Source organism: Microtus oregoni, unplaced genomic scaffold (assembly GCF_018167655.1).
Source record: "Microtus oregoni isolate MIOR12 unplaced genomic scaffold, Mior012 000010F_ref0000083, whole genome shotgun sequence".
Taxonomy (NCBI): domain Eukaryota; kingdom Metazoa; phylum Chordata; class Mammalia; order Rodentia; family Cricetidae; genus Microtus; species Microtus oregoni.
In genome coordinates, this window is record NW_024543069.1 from 33,191,184 (window position 1) to 33,208,332 (window position 17,149).

Here is a 17,149-nt window from a genome sequence, read left to right on the forward strand (position 1 = left end):
GATGTGAAGAAACACCACAACCAAGGCAATTCTTATAAAGGAAAACATTTAACTGGGGCTGGCTTACAGTTCGGAGATTTGGTTATTATCATCAGGGTGTAAATATGGTGACAGGCAGGCAGACAGGGTGCTGGAGAGGGGGCTGAGAGTTCTACATCTGGATCAGCAGAGAGCAGGAAGAGAGAGACACTGGGCTCAGCTTGGGCTTCTAAAACCCAAAGCCCACCCCCAGTGACACATGTCCTCCAACAAGGCCACAGCTATTCCAACAAGGCCACGCCTCCCAATAGTGTTCACTCCCTATGAGCTATGGAAGCCATTTTCATTCAAACCCCCACAGAGACTCTAGGAGTTTGAACCAACACCAGCTAGTGAGTCATGCTGACCCAGGTTTTTCTCTTGCCTCACTTGGGCTGTGGCTCTGCCAGCCCTGTTGTTTGCAGAGACCCTCCACACTGGAAAGAAAGCACAGAGCCCCTCACTACCCCACAGAGCTACCCCAAAACACTTTCATAAGATTCAGTATGACTTAGCCACAAAGAAGAAATTTTTATTTGCCTTTATGCACAAAGAATTGTTTTGTGGGCCCAGTACTTTTCTGCTGTCCATAGGTCCATGAATAATTTTAATAGCAGACGTCTGCTAGCCTCACGCCTATCCCAGAAGCTTCTATGAAGAAATGAGATGTTAGGATCGGAACAGTTGTTATACTGTGGCGTACCAATGCACACAGTATTTTGTGTGATCTTAATCCACTCTCTGGGCTCTGGGTTCCTAATTACATGACGGGTCTTGTGATTCCCACAACACTGACAGGGCTGTGTGGCTCTTTCTGTTTTTCACAGCACTAATTAGTAATGGCAATATGACCCTCTTGAATCTATTTTCACCTTTCTGATAGCTCAAATTGCTTCACCTTTTCAAGTCAGGCATGGTGGCCCATGTCTGTGATTCCCACATGTTGGAGGTAGAGGCAAGAGGATCAGAAGTTTAAGATCAGGCTCTAGCCACATGAGACCATGTTTCACCAAAATGCTTTATCATTTTGTTTCAAAAATGCTCCTATGGATTCACATCTACAGTGTTATGAAGATATTAGAATGAGAAATGACTTTCTAACATCATTCAAGAAATTTCAAAATACGACTCTCTGACTAAAAAAGAATCGTGGTTTGTTTCCATATGTATGAATTGTGAGGGTAAAAACACATGAAGGTTTCTGAAGTCGGCTACTTGTACAGGTGACCATGTCTGTATTCAGTTATAGGTTGGCTCAACAAGCGTCTTGTAAAAATCTCCCTGGTACTAGGTAACATTCTAGGCATAAAGAGACAACAAAAACAAGACAAAGTCATTGTCCCCAAGAAATTAGCTATTAGTAGAAAAGATTTACAGTGTTGTTTGTTTGTTTGTTTTGAGACAACGTCTCTTCACGTAGCCCTGCTGTCCTGGAACTCATTATGTAGGTCAGGCTGGCCTTGAACTCATAGAGATCTGCCTGCCTCTGCTTCCAGAGTGCTGGAATTAAAGGTACGTGCCACCTGGCCCAGATAAATCTTACAGTTTTAACAACAAATCACCTTTAAGTTAGTACTCTGAAGAGAAAATTAGACGGTATCCAAAAGAGGGGGTGGGAAAGATGAGAAGTGGGTGAAATCTTATTTTAGTTGGAATAGACAGGTATTTGAATAAGAAGTAAGACATTTTGAAGAAATAGATATGTGGGGTTGGAGAGATGGGTCAGTGGTTCTTCAGAGAACCCAAGTCAAGTTCCCTGCCCCACATCAAGTGGCTCACAATGACCAATGACTGCAGCTGCAGGGGATTTGGTGCCCTCTTCTGGCCTCTACAGGCACTGCATTCATTCGTGTGCATGCATGCATCATTTAAAGCAAAACTGCTGTTGTTTAAAAACTTTGGGATGGGATGAGGAAAAAAAGTCATCCAATTTAACTGTATTGAACAAATATTAAGAATAGACTTGTGTGGCCATTGTTAGTACCTGGAGAATAAGTGTCGAGACCCTGCTTGAGGCAAGACAATCACAGCGTCCACGGGAACTCTATTCACAAGGTTTGCAATTCTTCTGTGTGTCTCAACATTTCACTAACAAGCACCCTATCTCGGGGTTCTGGGAAACCATCAGAAGCTGTTAACCTTGCCAGACCTTGCTTAATTTAGTCTAATCAAAAGTGACCTTCAAAAGCAGGGATCCTTTCTGGGGAGCCTAATTCTTGTGGGTAACCACCTGGCGTTCCTTTAAACTGTTCATGCTCGGAGATAGAATAAAGCCAGTTTTGTTTACAGAAGATTGCCTGCTCTAAAGCAAGCCGGTCGTGTGTTGACAGAACACACGGATTTCATTCTTCCTGCAGGCTCATGGTCTCTCAGAGCCTTTCCCTTCACACATGTGGCAGCCTGAATATAATTGACCTCCATAAACTCATAGGGGCACCATAAGGAGGTGTGACCTTGTTGGAGGAAGTGTGTCACTGTGGAGACAGGCTTTGAGGTCTCAAATATGCTCAGGCCACGCCCAGCACTGCAGTAAGAACTCTCAGTTCCTTCTCCAACATCGTGTCTGACCTCATGCTACCTTGCTTCCCACCACGGCAGCGATAATGGACTAAATATCTGAACTGTGAGAGAGTCACCCCATCTTATAGCTCCCTTATAAAAGTCCCCGTGGTCACAGTGTTTCTTCACAGCCATAGAAACCCTAACCAACACAGCACGTTTGAATCATTCAAAAGACTCTCCATTCTGCTCTTCTTGACCTCAGTAAACTATGATGCCCACAGCTCGGCACCGGGTTTTAAAGAAGTGAGAAAGGAGAAAGGAAATTTAAAGCTGGTCATGGTGGCACCTGCCTTAATATCTCAGCTTGGACGCCAGAAGCAGGCAGATCTCTGTGAGTTCAAAAACAGCCTGATCTTCATAGAGAGTCCCAGGCCAGCAAGGGCTACATAGGCATACATATTTCTAAAAACATAAATAATAAGATGTTGGGCGAGCAGAGAGTATTGCCACTCAGACTAGATGTGAACACTCCATTGGACATTAGTGTAGAAGGATCTGCATCACCGTGCCTTGTTTTCTTTCCTTATACAACTTCTCTTCACTTCATGACAGCCATTAAGCCAAGTGCCCTACGCATTTACTCTTAACCAAGGGATAGCTAGACAGAGAACATCAACTCTTTTCAGCCGGTCACCAGGTACCTAAAACGTTCTCCTGCCCAGAAGATCGATTTCTTGACTTAAACAGAGAAATACGGTTCTGATGCCACTCATCTGATATGTGCAACAGTATGTCAGCTGGCCGGAAGTACGGCCCTTTCTGTTGGCCTTCTCGCCACTCCTGAAAGGTGAGGACGTTGGCCAGCTTTGCAGGACGTTGCAAGAGCTGACTAAAACCTCTACGAAAGTACCATCTGATGAAAGACTCTGCCCTCATGCCCCTGGAGGCACCACGGGATGTGAGATGTCTGGGCCCCTCAAGGGCACCCCTTCGAAACCCAGTCCCCTGACGAGAGGCGACTTGCTGTGGCCTGTGACTAGTATGTCACCCAACTGTACTTTCAGACATGCATGCCGAGCGCCAGCAAGGCTAGAATGCTGTAGGCTCGCGTACGAGGCACCAAAATAGAAGCAGAAATACTATACCCATATTGCTTTCTCCTAGACATCTGACACTTGCACAGCTCGTGCCAAATTTCTTGTCACATATGTGTCTGGAAGCCTCCACGTTGAGAGGCATTTCAGAGTTGCACGGAGCTAGACAAGCAGAGGCCCCTGCAGAAAGGCAGGAGACAAAGGCAAGCGTTCTTTGAAGGTGACCTCTTCGGCCCTCCCTGGGGGAGGACACCCCGGGTACCTCTGTGGTCCCAGAGGTATTCCAAATGTTGAAGTTAGCAGCTTTCTGTCGGTAGCAGCAGCCGTACTGGCCCCGTTCTCCAAGGTCATCGGGTAAGAGAAGCCACGGCAGCCAAAGGAGGAAACGCTGCCGCAGGTAGCCCAGCTACAAGACCCAACACCCGCAGGGGCTCAGGGGCCTGATGCTCTGTCCCCGGTGACACAGGTAACCCTCTCTATGACAAGTGAAGAGCTACTTGCTGATGCTCTTGATGACTGGGACTCCCTGTCCCCAACAGAAGCAAAACTGTAATTTTGGATCAAGAAACCACAGTAGAAAACTCCAAGTGACTCCTTTCCCTTCTGACCTTGCCTGTGTCACCTAACAAAGTGAGGCTGGAAGAGTCAGGCACCAAGGGCAGGCGCTGGCAGAGAAAGTTCTCTTCAACTATGCGCATCAGAATAACTTTGCTTTTTTACTTTCTGCTTATTTAAATAGAGTCCCCTACAAACCCCGCTGATCATGGACTCACTTTGTAGACATCAATGAGCTTGAATTCTGGATCTTTCTGTTTCAACCTCAGGATTTTGGGAACTACAAGCCTTGGCTATGTTGGTTTAGTCAGTGCTGGGGACCGAACGCAGTGGGGACCAACCCCAGCATCTCATGTTTATCAAGCGCTCCACCATCCGAGCCACACCCCCATCCCATAACCCAGTTGTAGATGTGGATTCCCAGGTCCTATTTCAGATGTCTGCATCAGGTCCACGGGCAAGTGGAATCCAAGAATTCCCCCAGTGGGTTTTTTTTTTTTTAACTTTTCATTCTCTCGGATACATTTTATATGTGTTAAGGTTTTAAGGAATCTAACAGAATCTTCACATAAATTAAAATACACAAACTCCCAGCCTGTCAGGAAGCCAGGAGCCTCTGTTAGGAGACAGTGAGTCAGCCACTCTAAACTTAACCAGAGCAAAGTGTCTTACACTCAGGAGGAATGAATGAGCTTCCTGACCGGCCCCTCTCCTATTTGCTCCTCTCGGCCCTTCCTTGCTCAAGTCCAGCTTTGGAATAACACACACAGCCCTGTGACGCTCCGGCATCAGCTGCCTTGCATTCTGTAACATTCTGTATTCGGTATTTTTGCTGCTGTAAAGGTTGTCACAGCGTTCGTACAGTGATGTAGGCTAGAAGCCCAGTCCAGATGGCAAAGAACAAAAACCGACGTGGGACACCCCTGGTCCCTACAGAGGCTGTGTGGAGGAGAGAGGACAGCTTCTTGTCTCTTCCAGATGCCAGCAACCACCCCACTCTCTTTGGCACGGCCCCCTCCATCTTTAGACACCACACTGCTTCTCTGTGACCGTTGACCGTTCTCTTTGGCTCTCTCCTGTCTCTTTAATTGTCAAGGAACTTTTGTAGCTAGTTTTGGACTTCTAGTTGAATTTACTTATTTAGTGTGTGCATGAGTGAGTACATGTGTGTGTGCACACACACGCGCACAGAAACAAGCACATGAACATATTACAATGTACTTGTGGCGATCAGAGGACAACCTGTGGGAGTCAATTCTCTCCTCCTGTCATGTGGGTCCCAGGGATCTAGATCAATTGACAAGCTTGATGACAAGCACCTTTACCTTCTAAGGCATCTCGCCAAATCTCCAGTTCAAGATTCTCACACACAATTAACATATTTGACAACATCCATGGTCTTGTTTGCCATGTAACAGAATATGTTCCTAGGTCCCAGGGATGAGATGTGGGCACCTGGGCCGGTGAACTACTTGGCCTTACCACACTTTGCATCTATAATAGAAAGGTTGCCTTCCGTTGAGTTTTACCAAAAGCAGATCCTGAGTCTGAGATTTGAGGAGATGAACCAGAGAGGCCAGCAAGAGAGGGGCAAAGTTGGCTAATGAAAGGGGGAAAGCTGGTCAGTGGTGGCGCACACCTTTAATCCCAGCACTGGGGACGCAGAGGCAGATGGATCTCTGTGAGTTCAAAGCCAGCCTTGTCTATAGAGTGAGTTCCAGGACAGCCAGGACTGTTAAACATAGAAATCCTGTCTCAAAAATAAAAGGGGTGGGGAGGGTGAATTGGGAGAAGGAGTCCACAAATAGAAAACCACGTTCCACAGCTGAGCTGAATTCTCCAGAGTCGATGGAAAACACCGCTTACAATCATGGCACGACCAGCCAAGGAACTGGGGCTGTTGCCCGCCAATCCCTGTCACCTGTTAACAACGGTGACTCAACTCCTGACCCACAGCTATAGAGTATCCTGGTAGAGACGCACAGAGGCCACATGCTAGATCCATTCCAAGTGCTTCAGAACCCAGCAGACCAGGGCAGGTCACCAGCAGGATCTGACCCAAGATTACTGGACTCTGAGGTATGCGTGGCAGAGTGCAACCCAAGTTTAAACATCCCTTTTCTTCAATCAAGTGAAGCCCAGTGACACTGTGTACACTTATGCATTGGCTGTATGGAACATTTTAAATAGTGAAATAATTTAAGTGACTAGCTAAATACGTGATGGTGATGTAATGAAATATTCTGTTATCATTCAATATAATTGCCTCTATTTTTACTGATAAGGAAACCAGTTCCTGACATAATGCTGAGTTGGGGTGGGGGACAGGTTACAAATAGTAAGTATATTACCCTGTTATGTAAAGTTGTGTAGGTATAATATATGGTATGTATGTATACTATATGGTGTGTATGCACAGCAAGATGTCTCAAGGAATGTTGGTTAAAATGCCAACAACAGTCATTTCTAACCATTTTCTTCTTGTCTCTCTGTATTACAAAACCTACAATGTGCAATGTATTATTTCTTAATCAAGCTATTGCAAAAATGCTTTCTAGTATGAAATTTTCATTTGTCCTAGGACTCATATTTCTGTGCAGTTGTAATATGGTAATGTCATTTTGTTCATGTCTCCAAGCCTTCCTTTTAAACTACATGGGGCTAAGGATCAACCTTTACACAGAATATTTAAGGCCTGTTTTGAACACAGCAGGTATTTAATAGGTATCTATTCCTTAAGTGATTTTCATTAGAATAAGATTCCATAGAACAACACAGCACACTGAAGAACTGGGTCAGAGAGAGCTTTTCACGCCACGTGGCAGTGGCCTCCCAGGAGCCTTGAGGCCTGGTATGGCCTTCCCAGTCAAGGGCCTGTCGCTACAGGCAGGACACACCCACACCACCCCAGAGATGCCATCAAGAGCGGTGCTTGCCTTAAATAGGACTGGGAGAGAAGGCAAGTGAAAACGGCTTCCCAGCTCAAATGAGATGCGTAGAATCTGTGTCACTCTGCCCGAAATTAATTCCAGTGTGTCCCCTGGGACACTGGGCCTTCCAAGGAAGCAACATGCATTTCCAGAACTGACTGACTGTAAGAATGAGGCAAGAGGAGATAAGTCCTGGGGCAGGAAGGGAAGACGGGTGTATACGGGTCCACGGGCTTCTACCTCTACCCACCAGTTCATCCCCACTTAGGTCAAAGGGAGAAATTCCCCTCCTGTCTGGGTAGTGCAAGAATTCTCCTTTGGTGTTCAGAATCCAAATCCCCGGCAAATAAAGAGGAAACAGAGAAGTGGACAAGTTCCGATTGATTTGTATATTAAAGATCTGAGACAGACAGACAGGCAGACAGAGGAGAAAGAAAGGCACAAGACCAGAAAACCAGATGAGACGCGTAACTAGATTTGAGCATTTGTATGCATGGCACAAGGAAGGGGCTTCTGGAGACTGTGAGTTCTAGGGGCCTCCTGATACCTGTGTGAAAGAAGAGAAAGATGATAATTAAGGGGGAAGAACCTAAGGTGCTTTTTCCTACATGAAAATCACAAAGCCCATCCTAATGGCTATTGAATTAAATAGTTTAAAAGGTAACTTGTACAGTATGTGAATTACATGCCAAAAAGCTAGTTTCTAAAGAATACCCCCCACAGAGAAAAACATACATATGCACCTCCTTTAGTAGTTTGTTGTGAGTACAAACATAGCTCAGGAACCCTCACTGCTCTTTAGGCATCTGACCTTGCTTTTGAATTCATTCTTGCAGAAAAAGAAAAATGAGTCATGCAGGCGCTCTGATATGTTTCCATAACAAAATGACCTTTAAAAGTGTGTGTGTGTGTGTGTGTGTGTGTGTGTGTGGTGTGGTGTGTGTGTGTGTGTGTGTGTGTGTGTGTGTAAATATTAGGCCAGGAAACGTGCCCACTAGTCCAAAGTACTCCACTCAAAAATAGGGAAATGGAACTCTTTTCTGAGCTTCCATTGTTACCAAGCGGGGAACCTGGGAACTAACTATGGCAGCATGATAGGGTCTTGGAAATCCTCCACTCCACCCACACCCAACACTTCCCATGATTGTCTATGGAGAACAGCAATTTGAGGGTAAGCATGATTCGAACCAGGCTGTGGTTCCATCCAGCTCCTCTGGTCTGCAGAACAAAAGAGTCTGGCACGGATCCAATCCATTGCACACCATCACCCCGCTAACAGCTTTGGCCATGTAAAACCCGGCGCCCTGGCCTAACCTGGAGACTAATCAGCGTCCACAGCGGTAATTCTGCTCTGATTTCCTTGTGAAGGACCCCAGTAGAATAACAATATCTATTATTTCCTGAGCACTTACCCAGGCATCAACCTGGGCACAGCTGCCAGACACCACAGCGAAAGCAAAGAGTTCAGATCTTAACTGGGAATGTTCAAAGGACAAGATGCCACCAATGTAAACAACACCCATCTGTGAATCACATCAGAAATTTACCAAGCTAATTATGGGATAGAATTTCTGATACTCTCCCAGGATGGTTCTGGCGCTGCTATGTGCTAGTCAATGGTCTAGACATTTTCCATATGGCGACTCTTCATTTTCACAATATTCTATTACGAGGGTAATAAGGACCCCGTTTTGCAAATTTAAAGAAACTGCAAATGTGTAGGGAAAAGACATGTTCTGACAGTAAAACAGTATCTGAGAGCTCAAGAAGCGTCATGATTTACCCCAGAGTTCCTAGTTAGTTCCCACGAGCTACTACTGCTGTATCTGTCATTCCTTCAGTGGCTGTGTGTGTGTGTGTGTGTGTGTGTGTATGCGTGTGTGTGTGATAAGTGCCCTAGAAGAGACTTGTAAGACTGAAATCACCCCGTGTGTCTGCGAGAGTAGACAATACTATAACACAGAATGAGACCTGGGATCTCAGTCGCCTGATATAATAGAGATATCTTGCTCACGCAAAGTCAACTATGGGTTCCAGGAGCCCTTTGAGGCAACTAAGAACCCTCCTGTTCCAAATCCCCACCCAGGGCCCTCTCTTAACAATCCCCCCTCAGCTTCATGCCTTTCTTTTTGTTTGGTTGGTTTTGGGGGTTGGTTTTTTGTTTTTGATATTTTTTGGTGGGGAGGATTGCATTTGTGTGTTTGTGAGTGTGTGTGTGTGTGTGTGTGTGTGTGTGTGTGAGAGAGAGAGAGAGAGAGAGAAGGGGGGTCTTTCTATGTAGTTCTGTGTGTCCTAAAACTCACTCTGTAGACCAGGCTGGGCTGAAGTCACAGAGATCCTCCTGCCTCTGCCTCCTGGGTGCTGGGATTAAAAGAGTGTGTGAGCACACCTGCTATGTCCTCTTTTTTTTTTTCTTTTTAAAAAATTATTCCACTGTGTCCAACCAGGGTTAGTAGTATACACATGGGTGGGGCCATCCTCTGGGGAATGAGCCACACGCTTCTCCCTAGCAGCCAGCAGCTGCAAATAGCTCCTCAGTGGGGGTGGGGGCTTGTGAGACCCTCCCCTTCCGTGACGTCATATTGATAGGCATGATGCTGTGCGGGTATTGTACAGGTAATCACAGCCACGGTGAGTTCACGAGCGCTGGTCCTGGCCTGTACAGAGGCCAGCCCACTTCACAGCACTCCTGTCCAGCCTTCGACTCTGCCCTTCTCTCCTCCCCTTTCTGTGATGTTCCCTGAGCCTTGGGAAGAGGTTGACATCACCATGCATCTAGAGCTGAGCATGCTCAGTCCCTTGCTGTCAGCCTCTGACTAGTTGTGAGTCTCTGTATTAGCCACTGCGCACGGGACTCTCTCTCCGGCTTCGGCTTTGTAGCCGATGACACCCTCGCTGTCCACACAGTCCTCGTCCACTGTCTCCTCGTGCAAATTTACTTCAAAGCTGGGCTTGTGACATTTGCTCTATTGAGTTCCTCCGCTGCGCCACCTCTGAGAGCACAGGGCTTCCTCCTCTTGTTCCTCCTGTCCGACCTTTGACCACACTTGGTACCGCGCATCTTTGTTGACATTCCTCTCGTTCCCCGCCTCTTCCTCACCCCACCTCCTTGCCTCATCTCCGCACCTGGAGCTAAGGCGCAGTGTGGTCACTGTTGAGCCGCAGGTCCATGCAGAACTCCAGTTCCTTTAGCGATAACCATTAAAGATTCCCCCAGATTATCTAATCTTTTGAAATATTTTAGCTCACCTTGATGTATAGCCTTTTTTCTCTTCTGCATTATTCAAATTAGTATCACCCACTCTCTGAAAGCCTGTGTGTCTGCGATGGTGCAATGCTGCTTTTTAAAGCTTGTGGTTAAAAAATACTGTGTGTTTTCTTTGACTTTCAGTCCCTATGAGTCTCTTATTAATTTTCTTTCTTTTTTACTTTCATTTATTTATTTTTAATTTGAGACAGGGTCTCATGCAGCCCACGCTGGCTTCAAACTTGCTATGGAGCCAAGGATCTTGAACTTCTGATCCTCCTGCCTCAACCCCCAAGTGCTTGGGTTACAGGTCACCACGTCCAGTTTATGTGGTTCTGGGGATCAAACCCAGGGCTTCATGCAAACTAGCCAAAGCTCTCTGACACCTGAATTATATCCACAACACTCTTCAAGGTCCTTACACAACTAATGGTTTCCGCCCCACTTAAGTGAATTGTCCACACGTTGAGTCTGTCAGCCATCCTCAGAGACAGCTTATAGTATTGATGATTATTTCCTTTGGAACAAAGATATATTATTTCCTTTCCAAATGACACAGAATTTATGAGTATTGCCATGGTTTCCATATGTTGATTTCTGTCTGGATGTTTCTTTGGGGAACTGTATGAGAAAGTCAGGGACAACCCAAGGCTTAACCTATTAACACTAATTGACCAACTTTTTTATTCTCTTATGGAGACAGGTCTCACTAGGTAGCCCTGGCTGGTCGGGAACTCTCCATGTAGACCAGGCTAACCTTGAACTCACAGAGACCCACCTGCCTCTTCCTTTGGAGTGCTGAGATGATTTGCATTGCTCTTTATCATCTTTATTGATCACTGGATCTTTGTGATTAACTCAAGGCCTCCTGTGAAAAGCAGACAGGGACAGTTGGAAACGTGGACAGCTTTGATCACCCCTAAGCAACTTTTTTAAAAAGGAAAAGAATGACTGTTTTAAATGTGGATTCTGAACTTTAGGTCCGTGTCTTCAGCCTGAGCCAAACAGTGTGTGTAAACACTGTAGCTGCTTGGGCCGTTCTTGTGTGTCTTATTCCGAAACCTTGTGTCTCAGACAAGGGAAAACAGGCAGGGAAAGTCTTAGGCCTGCCACAACACTGGCCTGAAATCCTTTCCAGTGGAGGAAGTGGCTGCTTCCTTTGAACAACAGTGCCTTTCCTACAGATGTATTCTTTCTGAAATCATAACAGAAAGAATGATCCTTCACCTTGTATTTGTGGCCATGGAATTTTTTGGATGTTGAAAAATAAAAGATCGAAAGGAAAACGTCTCCAAGAACAGTTGCCACTGCAGTTATAAACCTGTAAAAATTCCCCGAGCAGATGAGAACTGTCCATAGCAATCAGCAGCAGCAAGTCGACTGACTGTCCCATACACACCGTGGCATCACGAGAGACGGCCATTTGGCTCAGCCAGAAATCACACACCGCACCAAGATGATAAGTGGGTCAAAAGTCAAAACTGTCCCACCAAATATGTAATCATAAAATAAACGGTATAGAAAATAACAATATGGTGTTAGAGATACGCCCAACAGAGAGATAAGAATTTACACTGAAGATTAAAATTCTTTGTAAAGTGTCTACCTTGATAATCTAGATTCAAAAACGAAGGGGGCTGGAGAGGTGGCAAAGTGGGTAGCAATGATTGACACATGAACCTGGAATCCACAGAAAGGTGTCTTAGTCAGTGGTCTATGCTGGGAAGAGGCACCGTGACCATGGCAACTCTTATAAAAGAAAGCGTTTGCCAGGCAGTGGGGGTGCACACTTTAATCCCAGCACTCGGAAGGCAGAGGCAGGAAGATCTCTGAGTTAGCGAATTCCAGGACCGCCAAAGGTACACACAGAAACCATGCCTCGAAAAACCAAGAATTAAAGAAACAAATAAAAGGAAAGCATTTAATTAGGGCTTGCTTACAGTTTCTGAGGTTTGTCATCACGGCAGGGAGCATGGTGGAGAAGGAGCTGAAAGTTCCACATCTGGATCCACAGGCAGCAGCAAAGGAGAGATTTGGCTCGGAATGGGCTTTCTGAAACCTCAAATACTTCCTCCAACAAGGCCACACCTCCTAATTCAAATATTGTTCCTCCCTGGTTAAGAAGTATTTAAATCTGTGAAGTTAGGGCCGTTCTCATTCAGACCACCACAAGGAGGAAGGGGAAAGCTAACTCCACACAGTGATCTTCTCACCCCCACATGCTCACCAGAGCACAAATGCACCCACATCCTCACACATATCATACACACACTACTATTAATAATAGCAATAAAGGAAATGTTAAATAAGCAGCTAAAATAAAAAGATGTAGAAATAGAAAGAGGACCATTTGTGAAGTGAAGAAGGACTGGGGGAGAGAGGAAGACCAAGGAAGAGCAGCAGGAGCAGTGGATAGCTTTATTCGTGGACGAAAACGCCACAGCGAAACCCACAACTTTGCACCGCTAGTCAATGCCTGTCAACAGAAGGAGCAGGGACCGAGGGACTCCTCAGCAGTGAAGAGGACATACTGCCCTTCCGGAGGATGCGGGATCGGTTCTTAGCACCTCCATCAGGTGGCTCCCAACCTCCTGTAACTCTAGTTTCGGTGGCTCTGACACTCTCCTCTGGCCTCTGAGGCACCGACATGCACATGCTACACATTCAGACATGCACGTACACACACACACACACACACACACACACACTGAATAAAAATAAATACATCTTTGAAGAAAAGGGAAAAAAGAAAGAAGCACACAGGTTAGGAAACATTTTCAAGAGAGAAACTAAGTGTTGACTGAGAATAATTGGAAATGTCCCACATTGCTGGTGGGAATGCGAACTAGGCAATAACTTCGTTGGTTATTTACTCGGCAAGCCAAATAGAAAATCACCTTGGAATCCAGCAATTTACACCTGGGTGTAGGCCCCCATGGAACTGAAAACAGGGGAGATGGCTCAGTGGTTAAGAACAAGAAGACCTGGGTTCAGTTCCCAGCATTCACATGGAGGCTCATAGCTCCCTATTCATTCCAATTCCAGGGGATCCAACACCCTCTTCTGGCCTCTATGGGCCTCTGTATATGTGCGGTACACATGAGCCCAGGCAAGCAAACACATACAAATAACAAGCAAACACACATACAAATAACTAATATTTTAAAAAACAAAATGAATTGAAACCCTCATATCAAGACTGGGTGAGGCAACCCAGTAGGAAATCTAGTGCAGTAGAAACTCCCAGGATTTTTTTTTTACAAGGATGACCCTAGTGAGGACTCTTAGTAACAGAGGATTCAGAGCCTGAACTGGCCATCTTTTATAACCAGGCAAGACTCCCAGCGGTGGGAATGGGGCACCAACCAAGCCACAAAACCTTCAAGCTACAGTCTCTCCTGCCTGCAAGATGTGCTGGAGCAATGGAGGCACAGAACTTGTGGGAGTGGCCCACCAGTGACTGGTCTAACTTAAGGCCACTTCCTACACGGCATGGATGACCAGGACCCAGAAGCTGGATGTCCGGAGATGTAGGATAGGAAAAAGATCGAGGCAATGATTCCTAGTGATATTCTCCTATACTCATAGATAGGTGCCTAGCCCAGTTGACACCAGAGAGGCTTCCTCTGCTGATTGGAGCAGATGCAGAGACCCACAGCCAAACATTAGGCAGAGAGAGAGAGATCTCAAATTGGAAGTCTTCATCTCATCCTTCCTCATGGCCCTCCAGGAACCCAGCAGAAGAGAGGAAAAACTATAAGAGCCAGGGGGGTTGAGGACACCAGGAGAACATGGCCCACAGAATCAACTAAGCAGGGCTCATAGGGACTCACAGAGACTGACGCTCAATCAGAGTTTGAAAAGATGAACCTTGATGACAGTTCGTTAAATGAAAGAAGCCAAACACAGAAATCCATAATATATCTATCTTCCGATTTACAGGAATAATCCATGGATTAAAAAAAACAAACTCCTAGACCTGGTAGGCTCTGGAGAACACAGCTCCACCCCAGGCCTCTAGATCTAACGTGGGAAGAATTTCACCCATGAGCCTGCTGAGTCTTAGGCACCAGGTGTTTGGGCACCATTATGGTGAATGAGTACAGGGTGGTGAAATGGGAGGCGGGGAGGGGGGAGAGAGGGGGAGGGAGAAAGGGGGGGAGGGAGAAAGGGGGGGAGGGAGGGAGGGAGGGAGGGAGGGAGGGAGGGAGGGAGGGAGGGAGGGAAAGGGGGCAGGCAGAACCATTTACGTGCTAGGGAGAGAGGCAGATCTTTTTTTTTTTCTCTTTTGTAATTTTAATTGAAGCACTGCTAATCATGTCTTTTGAAAGCACCAAATTTTAAAATCTAAGTCAATTTGGGGGGGGGGGGAGAAACACTATCAGGAACTTCTCTCCAGAACAAACAATGATGTTCATTCCTCCACATGTCCAAGTTAAAGTCTACTGAAGCCAAAACTAAAACCCAAACCCCACACAGAGAAAAAAAGATAGATCCTAAAGTCACATTCTAGGGGGTCAGTGCATTCCGCAGTCTTCGCCGGGCTGTCTAATTGTCCTTCGGATGACTTTCAAAAATTAACACCCTAGTTCATCAAAATATACATTTTTCCCATTGGCTTTTTTAAATTAAAAATAATAATTAAAAACAAACAAAAAAACACTTGAAGGAATTCATGACCAGTTGCCTGACTTGGTTGAGGCAGATCTTAAGAGGCAAGAGAAGTGAGGAACAGGCTGAGGTAGACATTCTGCTTGCCACCCAGGGCCATGGTGACGTCTGTGCCTGGGCTGCTGCCAGGGTCATGTCTGGGTCAGTGGCCCTGCTGCGGCCACAGTCAGTGTTGATGTCCTTGGCTCCAGTTAGCACCTAAAGCAGTAAGGATAGTACACACAGAGTTGGTCCTGCCTTTCACTGGCTGAGGCACTAGGGAGAATTAGCCCCGCCTCTCGCCAACTATACCACTCGGGAGAGCAAGCCTTGCATCTCCCCGGGGTAGCATAGGAGAACTGTTCTGCTGGCAGAGGTGCAGGCAAGCCGGCCCTAAACATGCCTGAGTAGGAGAGCTAGGCCCGTGGTCTGCGACATTGTAGTGTGGACAAGGGAGATATATCTTGACCCTTGACCCTTGACCCTTGACCCTCACCACCTGCTGCAGGTAGGAAGAGCTGGTCCCAGGGGTCTTGAGGTTGGGAGAGCTGATCCTGCCCCTCACTGTCTGCAACACTCAGGAGAGTGGGCCCTGCACCTAGCCCAGGCAGCAGAGTAGAGATGATCCCACCGGAGGGTGGGGCAGGAAATCAGGTGCCACAAGCGTGCATGGGAGATCTGGCCCTACCTTCATCCGCCATATGGTGGAGTGGGTGAGGAAGAGTTGACCTCCCCCTTCCCCTGCCCCTAGCCACCTGTGGCAGGTGGGAGAGCTGGCCCTGTGGTCATAAGAGTGGGAAAATTGGCACTACCCCCATCAATGGTAGCACTAGGAAGCACAAGCCCTGCCCCTCGCCTGGGCAGCACAGTAGAGCTGATCCCGTTGATGGGGGCATAGGTGAGCTGGGGCATGAGAGCACCTCACCTGGGCAAACAGTAGAGCTGGCACTGATGGTGTGGGGGCAGGTAAGCTTTCTTTTAGGCCACCAACCAGCTCCCAAATCATGACAGAGACTTTTTATTAGATATGAATGCTCAGCCTTAGCTTATGCTTATTTCTGACTAGCTTTTGTTTCTGTAACTTACGTTAACCTGTTTCTCTTCATCTACGTTTGCCTCAGGGATTTTTACCTTTCTTTCTTGTTTTTTGTTTTTTTTTTTTTGGTTTTTTTTTTTTTTTTTTTTTTTTTTTTTTTTTTTTTTTTGGTTTTTTCGAGACAGGGTTTCTCTGTGGTTTTTTTGGAGCATGTCCTGGAACTAGCTCTTGTAGACCAGGCTGGTCTCGAACTCAGAGATCCGCCTGCCTCTGCCTCCCAAGTGCTGGGATTAAAGGCGTGTGCCACCACATCCTACTGTGTGTCTACCGGCTAGCAGCTGCATAGATGGCCCAAGGCATATCCCTCTCTTCTTCTCCCTCAAACCTAGATTTCTGCTCCTACTTATTCTCCCTGGCCACCAGCCCCACCCATCCCTCTACTGCCTAGCTATTGTCCATTCAGCTCTTTATTAGACCAATAAGGTGCCTTAGGCAGGCAAGGTGCAACAGCAACACATCTTTACATAATTAGACAAATACAACAAAAAGCATTGTAACACAGCTTCGTATACCTGAAGTAATATTCTGCAGGATAAACAAATGTTATACATCTTGGACTATTAAATATTAAAGTACTATTCCACAACAGAGGGTGTGAGATCAGGAGAACTGGCCCTGTTCCTTGTTGTCTGCTACATCAAGTGAGAAAGCTGGAGCAGTGCCGGGGAGCTTCCCCGGGTGGTGAGGAGGAGGAGAAGCTGGCAGGCTGACCCACCCAGCTATCACCCAGGACCACAAATACAAGGTAGCCCACACCAACACCCACTTCATCCATGAACCCACTGCTGGAGCATGTGGAGGGGCTGGACCTGCAGATACAAAGTCACAGGATCTCCATGACACAAGGTAACAACAGGAAATCCAAGAGGAGTCCCAGTGAGGGCCCATTATCCAGGGTGTGGCAGAAGCCAGAGGCCTTAAACCAGGCCAATGACTCGCTGCAAGGAACACTTACAAGAAAAGAGGTATGGACTGAGGGTATACTGTGTGACTCACTGGGCCACAGTACAGCTTCCACCATGAGATTTTATTTTTAATTTGTTTTTATTTGGGGTTC